Consider the following 12,787-nt stretch of genomic DNA (forward strand, 5'->3'; position numbering starts at 1 on the left):
AATGATTATTAAGAAAGGCACATAAATTAGTAAATCGCTTGTGAAGGTCATTCTTGAATTTAGTCTGGATGCTAGTTCAGTTTTGGTAAAGAACTAAGAATTGTTTTTTGCTCTGATACACTTGGCACTCCCTGGGGTTCTCTACAGAAAGTAATCCCCTATCCGTGGAGTGAAGTAAAATAAATCTCTTACTATTATAAAGCCAGGGGCTTGTTTTGGTGAAACGAGGGTTCAACAAAAAGAATTGGACTATAACACCCTTGAAACAAAAAATAAATAAAAAAGACTGAAAGTAATACATTAAAATTCGTTACAAAAAAAGGAGTTTTATATATAGAGACAAAAACTTTTATTATATTTCAAAGAACTCTACTAGTTTTTAAATATGTCAAGGAGACACAAAAGTATAAAAATAATTAAAGCCTAGCCCAAAAAAATGAAAACGATATTTTAAAATACCAATCATACCCCTAAGAATTTAGACTTTTAATATAACCCAACCCTCACAACTCCAACAAAATTAATATGTGTCATAAGCTCCACCCATCTTCGACTATTTCTGCAGATTCAGTTTTGAAACTATATGTAGAATAAGTTGCATCATTTATTATTATAATCAGTTCAACCCATCTTTGACAATTTTTGCAAAATCAGTTCAACCCATTCTCGATCATTTGCAAAATCAGTATAACCCGTATTCGACCATTTTTTCCAGAATTAGTTCAACCTGTCCTCGATCATTTTTGCAAAATCAGTTTAACTCGTCCTCGACCATTTTTTTGCAGAATTAGTTCAGCTTGTCTTCGGCCATTTTTGCAAAATCAGTTTAACCTATCATCGACCATTTGTAGAATCAGGTCAACCCTTCTTCGATCATTTTTGCATAATTAGTTCAACCCATCATTGATCATTTTTGTAGAATCAGTTCAACATATCCCTAATTATTTTTGCAGAATCAGTTCAACTCGTCATCGACTATTTGCAAAATCAGTTCAACCCGTTTTTGACCATTTTTATAGAATCAGTTTAATTCGTCCTCGACTGTTTTTGTAGAATTAGTTAAACCCGTCCTCGACCATCTGTAGAATCAGTTAAACCCGTCCTCAACCATTTGCAGAATCAGTTCAACTTGCCTTTGACAATTTTTGCAGAATCAATTCAAATCATCTTCGACTATTTTTGCAGAATCAATTTCAAATACATGTAAAATCAATTTTGTATACTTTCTTTACTTTAAATAAAATATGCAACTTAATTGACTTTAATACTTTAAATAAAAAAAAGCAACTTTTTTACTCATGCGAGGGAGGTGAGAGTTACGGAAGAATTGAGAGCATCGTGGAGCACGAAATTGAACCAATTTTATATATTTTATAATAGAACCAATTTGTATAGTTTTAGAAGAATTAGTAAATGGGGAAGCCTATTTTGTGTTGGGTTGGGTTACATTGATTCTTACTTGGTATTTATAAGTTACAAAGAATTTACTTTTTTATCAATCAAATTAAGTTCAAAGTTAAGTAACATCCTCCTTCAAATTAAATTAATCACTGTATATTAATTTAATTTCTCTTATATCATGTGTTCAATCCTTTGAGAGTTCATGAAACGATGTCTAACTATATAAGGATATAAGATTGACGTTTTTTTTGTAATTTGGTTTTTTGTTTACTTGGATCAATTTTTTTTATCCTTTTAAAAAGTTTGAGAGCAGGTTTGATGTACCTGATGAAACAAATAAATTTGAAATAGGTTTTCCAAAGTCTCTTTCCCAAGTGTAAATAGAATTGTTTTAGTTTTTGTACTAGCCAACCTCAACTAATGATAAGAATCTCCTTTTTGTGGCAAAAAAGTGTAGATGCCCAACTTGCACATAACACATCGTCCCTTTGAACCCCGAGAAACAAAGAGCCTAGGTGGCACGAACAACTCCAATGCTGGAGAGAGAAGTGTGAAAAAAATACCAAAAATAAAGGGTATTTTCGTAAGTGAAACTCCAGAGAAAAAAAAGCAAATGATGTCATCTTCACATTTATTATTGTTTGTCTCTCATTGAAATGTTTAAAAAGTGTTGTCTCAATATAAAATTAAATATTAAAAGTATACTCTATGTGTAATTGTTTGTCTTTTATTTAAAATTTTAAATTAGTTCGACATTGGATTAATTAATAACCTTATATTATTTTTGTTATACCCTAACAAATGATAATCTCGATTAAAAAAAAAATTTCACGCGTGAAACCCTTCTATCTTCTTTTCCTACCTATCTCTCTTCTCTCTATCCCTCTCTCCCTTCTTCCCCTCCCTCTCCATCTAAGCTTTTTGTGTGAGTAGCAGTGCATATATTAGTATATTAAGATTAAGAATAGTATTTGGCTAAACAAGGAAAGATCACCTCATTATTATCAGATTTCTTGTCAGCTTCGATGAGAACAAAACCCTTGATGTGCTCAACAGCAAACGCAGAAACAGTCTGTAGTTTGGGACCTAGTGATTGGAAGTCAACAAACATTTGCATCATACAGAAGGCTGAATGCCTCTCGCGTCCAACCAACTGCCCAAAACATTTGACACGTAGGGGGAGAAGATGGAAGGGGAAGGGAGAGAGAGAGAGGATGAAAGGGCGAGAGATGGGTAGGGGAGAGAGGGGATTGAGATGATTTGTTTGGGTGTAACAAGAATAATATTAAATTATCGATTAATCGACTATTAAATTAATTTAAAAGTTTAAATAAAAAAGAATCTCACAAACCCCGAAAATGAGAACCTTAGATGAACATTACTCAATTTAAATTTAGCGGGAATTTGAACAATAACTTAAAAAACTGTTTTTGTCCACGATTCAAGCAAGAATAATGGTGAGTGTGTAACTTTTCGTTCCCATTTGGGCACTAAGTTTTCTTTCCTCTTCAAATTTACGATTTTGATTTCCGTTTTCTCCCTCCCTCTCTCCCTTTTTTACTTTCTTTTCTTGAATGTTGGATTGGATTTGTATTCCACGTTGGTGTTTGCCACACTCATATGCAGGCTGCAGATTTCTATTTTTGAGTTTGAATATAACATTATTTTATGGCTAGTCGTATGGGGATATGGTAGTTGGAAGATAGTGCATGTAGTAAAAAATTAGGATTTAAGTCTATGTGGTGAAGTCTATTAGAATTTAGGCCTACGTGAGCATCATGTGCTAACAATTAACAAAGAGTTGATGAAATTTTCAATTTTTGGCCCATATTCTAACAGACTTCACCACCACAGGAGCTTAAATCCAATTTTTTTTACTTCATGGGCTATTTTCCAACTACTCTATTACTACTGGACTATTAATCTAATTAAACATTATATTATTTGTTTATCATAAATTGGTGATTCCAATGACTTTTGTGTAATTCATTCCTTACTAATTTAGTCACTATCACTTACCACTTGACAATCCATCACCCAGACAAAAACTAGAAAAGAAATGAAATCGTTGAGCCAAGTTTGGAGTAGAGTTTGTGGCCGATGCTAAGTGCCTGCTTTGTTAAAACAGGGGGCCAATAATAATATGACCTTTTTTTTTGTTTTATTTGTTGAGGATAATAGTGCATAGCAACACAGCATACATTTAAATCCTTGCAATAAAAAATATGTAGTGGTAAGCTTCAGCAACAAGGCACAGTAAAAGAAAGAGACAAGATATGGTGGTTAATTTTTTTCATTTGAATAAAAGGGTACAGTGGTAAACATAAACAGTCTTCCTGCCCTTTTTTCTTGTACATCCGATTAAGGGAAACTTCCTATCTTCTCTCTTAAACAAAGACATCACATCTCCCTATCCTGTCTTATTTTCCTCAATAGAAATCATCATCTCATTTCTTTTCCGTATTGAACACCCAATCTATGTATAAGGACACATTAGTTGCTCTGCTAATTGCTTCAGAGAGAACGTTGCTGGTACTTTGCTATTACTGAGCTCCAACGGTACTCTGGCTCCCTGTATTTGTGTGCATATTGTTTCCATTATTCTGTACCTAATAACAACACAACTTTTTTCAGGATAAACTGGATGAATCAGCCTTCAAGATCCTGACAGATTATCAAACTGCAACAGTGACCTTGTTAACGTTAATATCTGGTGCAAGTGGAGAGGTGAGTAGTTATTTTGCGGTTTTCTAGTCAGATACTTGGTGTATGCAATGATAACAATTGATCCATAAATTTTCATCCCTGAGCCAATATTCTATAGCACTTAAAAGAGTTCTTCTTCAAGGGCAAGTGGCCCTCTACAATAGTGGTGGAAATGAGTGTTGACCTTGCACCATGGTGTGGATTCGAACCCCTTCGGCTCCCTAATCTAACAAGTCTATCGTTTAACAAAAATAATAAATAAATAAATAAATCTTCAAGGAGTTCATAAATGGTAGAATATTGTATCATCCGATAAAATGTGCAGCTTTACCGTTAAATTTTCTAAATTTCTTTACTGTCTCGTTGAAGTATTAATTAATCTTATGCTAGTAGTCGGACTCATTACTTAATTTAATGTACACAATCTCTGTTTGCATCAGGAAGAAGATTGTTCATCTGATAGACTTTTGAACAGAAGCGAGCTTTTGGAGACTCAAATGCCTGCACTCAAAGGCCTGGTCTTACGCACCTCACAATCCTGACTCTGACTTAAAATCTTGTTTCCGAAAGTGAAATGAACCTCTGAAAACACAGTGGAGTGCTTCAAATTAGAGATTAGCGTTCGTATTTTAGTGTTTAAATATCATTACTACATCTATATCTTGTAAAAAAGAAAGATTATTAAGAAGGGCTTGGAAATTAGTAGATCCCTTGTGGGGGTCAGTCTTGAATTTGTTATGGATGCTACTTCAGTTTTGGTATGATTTAACATTAAAGAACTGAGAAATTTTATGTTCTGAATACACATGACACGCCCGGACCGGGCTTCGGTGGAAAGTCACCCCATGTTTGGAAGAGATTTTTCAATACTTTCAGAACACAAAGTAATACATTAGAATACAAGTAGTGAGACATTTATATTAAAAATTTAACCACTTAAAAATCAAATTTCTCCACTTATACAATGACACATGAGATAACACTTGTGTTTAAGGTACATTTGGCGTTGTGTTGAGAATATTAAAAATGATGATGATGCTTGAGAAATTTTTTTGTAATTCATTTCTTACTAATTTAGTCGCAATCGCTTACAAACAATTCATCACCCAAATAAAGACAGTAAAACAAATGAAAGGGCCAATAATAATATAAGACTTTATTTTTATTTTTATTATTGGTTGAGGAAATTAAATAATAGTGTAGAGCAACATAGCACGCAACACGGTGTAGAAAATAAATTAAATCATTGCAATAATAAATATGTAGTGGGTAACATCAACAAGGCATAGTAAATAATCATTTTTTTATCCATTAATAATATAGATTAAGAATGCAACATCCAATAAAGATTAAGAACGCAATTTGGTTTAAAAGAACATATCATTCATGGTCGTCACACTTCATGTTAAATAAAATATGTATATGTTCTGGGATTGCAAGATTTAAAGTTTTCATTTGATAACGGATAAAAGTATTTCTTTTGGTTGAGGCTTTGACATTTTTTGTGGTTGAAGTTTGAATTGTGATTGATGGTGATTTATCAAATTGAATTTTAACTGCTGTTGGCGCGATTTAATTTAATTTTTAAAAATTCTTTAAATATAAAGTAGAATTGAGTTTGAATATAAAAAGAAAAATAATGAAAAATGTTTTAAAATTTTAAATCTTAACCAACGACACTTTAATAACTTTATTTAATAATTAGGATAAATAATAATAATAATAATAATAATAATAATAATAAAATATTACCAAAAATACAAATTAATAATCGTTGGTCCCCACTTGGTTGGCTGGCTGCCTTATAGCCACGCAGGCCAAAAATTGGGTTGTTGCCCTCCTTTCATTGAAGTGCAAGCCAACAACAACAACAACAACAACAACAACAAAGCCTTTTCCCACTAAGTGGGGTCGGCTATATGAATCCTAGAACGCCATTGCGCTCATTTGTGTCATGTCCTCCGTTAGATCCAAGTACTCAAGTCTTTTCTTAGGGTCTCTTCCAAAGTTTTCTTAGGTCTTCCTCTACTCCTTCGGCCCCGAACCTCTGTCCCGTAGTCACATTTTCGAACCGGAGCGTCAGTAGGCCTTCTTTGCACATGTCCAAACCACCGGAACCGATTTTCTCTTATATTTCCTTCAATTTTGGCTACTCCTACTTTACCTCGGATATCCTAATTCCCAATCTTATCCTTTCTCGTGTGCCCATACATCCCACGAAGCATCCTTATCTCCGCTACACCCATTTTGTGTACGTTGATGCTTCACCGCCCAACATTCTGTGCCATACAACATCGCTGGCCTTATTGCCGTCCTATAAAATTTTCCCTTGAGCTTCAGTGGCCTACGACGGTCACACAACACGCCGGATGCACTCTTACACTTCATCCATCCAGCTTGTATTCTATGGTTGAGATCTCCATCTAATTCTCCGTTCTCTTGCAAGATAGATCCTAGGTAGCGAAAACGGTCACTTTTTGTGATCTTCGCTAGATTGCTCCGGTCATTAGTGTGGATAAGTATATAAATGGAGAGAGATAGGAAAGCAAACACAAGATGTACGTGGTTCACCCAGATTGGCTACGTCCACGGAATATAGGAGTTCTCATTAATTGTGAAGGGTTTACACAAGTACATAGGTTCAAGCTCTCCTTTAGTGGGTACAAGTGAATGATTTAGTACAAATGACATTAGGAAATATTGTGGGAGAATGATCTCGTAGCCACGAAACTTCTAAGTACCGGAGTGTGGTATCGTCTTGACTTGCCTTATCTGTCTCATAGGTAGATGTGGCATCTTCTCTGGAAGTACTCTTCCTCCATCCAGGGGTGGTATCTGTAACTGGTGGAGATGCACAAGGTAATGTATCAATTTCACTTGAAGCTTACTTGTAGTTTCATGCTTGGTCAAGCGAGATACAAACCATGTAGTAGGAGTCCCCCAAGTCGCCGAGCTGGGGGATTTGCTGAAAGAGGTGACAGACAAGGTAAGCAATCAGAGCTCCGGCTGATTGTTCACATTCTCCCTATCTTGCAGGCAGCATGAAGGATAAAGAGAAGAAAAATGAGGAGAGATGATATGGGATACTTTTGCTTTTGAAGAAGTAACTTTCCACAGGCTTATTCTTGAACTGGGCTGGAGGGTTTTCTGGTTTCCTCCAGAGTATAAGGCCGACTGAAGAATTTGAGGGTCAAAACAAGTCCATCAAATCTAGAGTACGTTCGACCCTGCTGATATGGGATACTTTTGCTTTTGATAGAGTAGTGGATGTATCGGCACGTGTGCTGTTACGCTTGTCTCCACATGCTTCCTTGTATCCTTCTCACTTGCCCTATCTGTTCCTCAGGCAGATGCGGTATCTTCCCTGGAAGCATAAGATGTTGAAGATGAGTACTCGAGAGCAATGCCAGGTAAGTAATCAGGTAAGGGGTTCCAGGCAGTCAGTTCCTAGCTGAAAGCTTGATTCCAAGTGCTGACTGATTGCTCTCTTTCTCCTTGTCTTGCAGGTAAGAACAAGGCCAAAGGAAAAGACAGGGAAAAAGCATGATATGGGATACTCTTGCTTTTAACCCTGATGATATGAGATAATCTTGCTCTAGTATAGCTTGTTTACAGAGGTATTATCGGGGGGAAAGAAAGCTGAATATTTCGAAAGGCTTTGTTGGGAGTGCCCTCTCAGATAAGAGAAAGGGTTGAGCATTTTTGCAGGTCTGCCTGTCCGTTAGGGATGGAAGTCGACATATATAGGAGTCTCCCTAACATCAAGTAATAATGTTATTCCTTTACCCTGCTTGGTTATAGCACGGTAGTGGGAGCTGCCAGCTTCACATGTTTTAACTCTGTCAGAGCACTTTGAAAAAGTGGTTTGTGGTATCTGGAAAGCTGATGTTGCGTGTGAAGATTACAGACCTGTCGGGGGTCTGGCTCTCGAGATTCGGAGAACGATGCCTCTTCGATTTTTGAGAAAGCAATCCTGCTGGGGGTCTGGCTCTCGAGATTCGGAGAACGATGCCTCTTCGATTTTTGAGAAAGCAATCCTGCTGGGGGTCTGGCTCTCGAGATTCGGAGAGCGGTGTCTCTTCGATTTTTGAGAAAGTAATCATGTTGGGAGTCTGGCTCTCGAGATTCGGAGGGCCGTGCCTCTTCGATTTTGGAGCAAGCAATCTTGTTGGGAGTGTTTTCTCGAATGTGAGTAAAGGTTGGGCATGTTTGCTAGTCTACCTTGCCACGAAGCACAGAGGTCGACACACAGGGACTTTCCAATTATCCAGCAGTGGTACTGTTCCTTTACCCTCTCTTCGATTTTGAGAAAGTAATCATGTTGGGAGTCTGGCTCTCGAGATTCGGAGGGCGGTGCCTCTTCGATTTTGGAGCAAGTAATCTTGTTGGGAGTGTTTTCTCGAATGTGAGTAAAGGTTGGGCATGTTTGCTAGTCTACCTTGCCACGAAGCACAAAGGTTGACACACAGGGACTTTCCAATTATCCAGCAGTGGTACTGTTCCTTTACCCTCTCTTCGATTTTTGAGAAAGTAATCATGTTGGGAGTCTGGCTCTCGAGATTCGGAGGGCGGTGCCTCTTCGATTTTGGAGCAAGCAATCTTGTTAGGAGTGTTTTCTCGAATGTGAGTAAAGGTTGGGCATGTTTGCTAGTCTACCTTGCCACGAAGCACAGAGGTTGACACACCGGGACTTTCCAATTATCCAGCAGTGGTACTGTTCCTTTACCCTTGTGGGTAATAATATGGTAGCTAGACCTTCAAAATTTATGTGTCTAAACTTTGTTAGTGTTGTTTCTTTGCAATTCTTTTACCCTTCTTGGTCAAAGCGATGTAGTGGGAGCTGCAAGCTTCACGTGTCTCAACTTTGTCAGAGAACTTTGGCAAAGTTATCTGTGGTACCCATGAGCTACTGTTGCGTGTGGGAAGTGGGTGATTGAACAGTACGATTCATGTGCTTTCTACTTCGCCAGAAATCTTCGACAGAATGCCCATAATTTCCGCAAAGCTGAGTGTGCGTGTGACAGGTGCTGACAAGGCTGGACTGAAATCGGCCCTCGTGGTCTCTGAGCAGCCCAGCTTTTGAGAAAGCAAGACTCTTCGATTTCTGAGATCGGCCTTTGTGGTCTTTGAGCAGCCCAGCTTTTGAGAAAGCAAACACCTCTTCGATTTCTGAGATCGACCCTCGTGGTCTCTGAGCAGCCCAGCTTTTGAGAAAGCAAACGCCTCTTCGATTTCTGAGCAGGCGCCTCTTCGATTTCTGAAGCGTCGTCGAGTGCAGATTTTTATAGGGGCTGATATTAAGTTCCAAAGCACACTTGAATATTCACCAGTAGAAGCTCCATTCTTGCACTTCTAAGATCTTGATTTGTCCGACCTCTTCTCTCTTCAACACCTTTGAAAATGTATGGCCCCTCCGACCGTCGTTTTGACTTGAACCTTGTTGAAGAGGCAACCCCGCCTTCTCCAGACAACATATGGCGCCCATCCTTCGTCTCCCCTACTGGTCCTCTTACCGTTGGGGATTCCGTGATGAAGAATGATATGACCGCTGCGGTAGTGGCCAGGAACCTTCTCACTCCCAAAGATAACAGACTACTTTCCAAACGGTCTGATGAGTTGTCTGTTAAGGATTCTCTGGCTCTCAGTGTTCAGTGTGCAGGTTCTGTGTCTAATATGGCCCAACGCCTATTTGCTCGAACCCGCCAAGTTGAATCATTGGCGGCTGAAGTGATGAGTCTCAAACAGGAGATTAGAGGGCTCAAGCATGAGAATAAACAGTTGCACCGGCTCGCACATGACTATGCTACAAACATGAAGAGGAAGCTTGACCAGATGAAGGAATCTGATGGTCAGGTTTTACTTGATCATCAGAGATTTGTAGGTTTGTTCCAAAGGCATTTATTGCCTTCGTCTTCTGGGCTGTACCGCGTAATGAAGCTCCAAATGATCAATCTCTGATGCCTCCTCCTTCTAGGGTTTTGTCCAGTACTGAGGCTCCGAATGATCCCCCTCCGGTGCCTTCTCTTTCTGGGGCTCTACCGACTGCTGAGACTTCTCCTAAGCAACCTTTGTGAAGGCTCCCTCTTGTTTGTTTATTTTGACTCAAGTATATGTACATATTTGTAACTTATCGGGGATATCAATAAATAAGCTTTCCTTCATTTCAACGTATTGTGTTAAATACACCAAAGCCTTCTTCGCTAAGTTCTTTGAATTTTCTTTTGTTGAAGCTTGTATGTTGAAGCTTTGTGAGTGGAGCATATAGGTTGAGGTAGTGTTCCCTTAATTTCCCGAGTGAGGAAAACTTCTCGGTTGGAGACTTGAAAAATCCAAGTCACTGAGTGGGATCGGCTATATGAATCTTAGAACGCCATTGTGTTCTGTCCTGTGTCATGTCCTCCGTTAGATCCAAGTACTCTAAGTCTTTTCTTAGGGTCTCTTCCAAAGTTTTCCTAGGTCTTCCTCTGCCCCTTCGGCCTTGAACCTCTGTCCCATAGTCGCTTCTTCTAATCGGAGCGTCAGTAGGCCTTCTTTGCACATGTCCAAACCACCGTAACCGATTTTCTCTCATATTTCCTTCAATTTCGGCTACTCCTACTTTACCCCGGATATCCTCATTCCTAATCTTATCTTTTCTCGTGTGCCCACACATCCAACGAAGCATCCTCATCTCCGCTACACCCATTTTGTGTACGTGTTGATGCTTCACCGCCCAACATTCTGTGCCATACAGCATCGCTGGCCTTATTGCCGTCCTATAAAATTTTCCCTTGAGCTTCAGTGGTATACGGCAGTCACACAACACGCCGGATGCACTCTTCCACTTCATCCATCCAGCTTGTATTCTATGGTTGAGATCTCCATCTAATTCTCCGTTCTTTTGCAAGATAGATCCTAGGTAACGAAAACGGTCGCTCTTTGGTATTTCTTGATCTCCGATCCTCACCCCTAACTCGTTTTGGCCTCCATTTGCACTGAACTTGCACTCTATATATTCTGTCTTTGATCGGCTTAGGCGAAGACCTTTAGATTCCAACACTTCTCTCCAAAGGTTAAGCTTTGCATTTACCCCTTCCTGAGTTTCATCTATCAACACTATATCGTCTGCGAAAAGCATACACCAAGGAATATCACCTTGAATATGTCCTGTTAACTCATCCATTACCAACGCAAAAAGGTAAGGACTTAAGGATGAGCCTTGATGTAATCCTACAGTTATGGGAAAGCTTTCGGTTTGTCCTTCATGAGTTCTTACGACAGTCTTTGCTCCTTCATACATATCCTGTATAGCTTGGATATATGCTACTCGTACTCCTTTCTTCTCTAAAATCCTCCAAAGAATGTCTCTTGGGACCCTATCATATGCTTTTTCCAAATCTATAAAGACCATGTGTAAATCCTTTTTCCCATCTCTATATCTTTCCATCAATCTTCGTAAGAGATAGATTGCCTCCATGGTTGAGCGCCCTGACATGAACCCGAATTGGTTGTCCGAAACCCGTGTCTCTTGCCTCAATCTATGCTCAATGACTCTCTCCCAGAGCTTCATTGTATGACTCATTAGCTTAATTCCCCTATAGTTCATGCAATTTTGTACATCGCCCTTATTCTTGTAGATAGGCACCAAAGTGCTCATTCACCACTCATTCGGCATCTTCTTCGTTTTCAAAATCCTATTGAAAAGGTCAGTGAGCCATGTTATACCTGTCTCTCCCAAAACTTTCCACACTTCGATTGGTATATCGTCTGGGCCTACTGCTTTTCTATGCTTCATCTTCTTTAAAGCTACACCCACTTCTTCCTTCCGGATTCTACGATAAAAAGAGTAGTTTCTACACTCTTCTGAGTTACTCAACTCCCCTAAAGAAGCACTCCTTTCATGTCCTTCATTGAAAAGATTATGAAAATAACCTTTCCATCTGTCTTTAACCGCGTTCTCTGTAGCAAGAACCTTTCCATCCTCATCCTTGATGCACCTCACTTGGTTTAGGTCATTTGTCTTCTTTTCCCTTGCTCTAGCTAGTTTATAGATATCCAACTCTCCTTCTTTGGTATCTAGTCGCTTATACATATCGTCATAAGCCGCTAACTTAGCTTCTCTCACAGCTTTCTTCGCCTCTTGCTTCTCTTTTCTATACCTTTCACCATTTTCATCGGTCCTATCCTTATATAAGGCTTTACAACATTCCTTCTTAGCCTTCACCTTTGCTTGTACCTCCTCATTCCACCACCAAGATTCCTTTTGGTGTGGGGCAAAGCCCTTGGACTCTCCTAATACCTCGTTTGCTACTTTTCGGATACAACTAGCCATGGAATCCCACATTTGGTTAGCTTCCCCCTCTCTATCCCACACACACTGGGTGATTACTTTCTCTTTGAAAATGGCTTGTTTTTCTTCTTTTAGATTCCACCATCTAGTCCTTGGGCACTTCCAAGTCTTGTTCTTTTTTCTCACTCTTTTGATATGTACATCCATCACCAACAAGCGATGTTGATTAGTCACGCTCTCTCCTGGTATAACTTTGCAATCCTTACAAGTTATACGATCCCCTTTCCTCATTAGAAGAAAATCTATTTGTGTTTTTGACGACCCACTCTTGTAGGTGATCACATGTTCTTCTCTCTTCTTAAAGAAGGTGTTGGCTAAGAAGAGATCATATGCCATTGCAAAATCCAAGAT

General features: G+C 38.9%; 1 long non-coding RNA gene across 1 annotated transcript; it reads left to right on the forward strand.

Annotated features, from left to right (window-relative positions):
* The first annotated feature begins 3,828 nt into the window (after positions 1-3,828).
* Positions 3,829-4,908, forward strand: LOC139189615 (uncharacterized). Its single transcript, XR_011573430.1, has 3 exons — positions 3,829-3,960; positions 4,036-4,128; positions 4,548-4,908. It is a non-coding gene; the product is annotated as an uncharacterized lncRNA (long non-coding RNA).
* Positions 4,909-12,787: the final 7,879 nt, after the last annotated feature.

The sequence above is a fragment of the Malus domestica genome, chromosome 11, assembly GCF_042453785.1.
Source record: "Malus domestica chromosome 11, GDT2T_hap1".
NCBI lineage: Eukaryota > Viridiplantae > Streptophyta > Magnoliopsida > Rosales > Rosaceae > Malus > Malus domestica.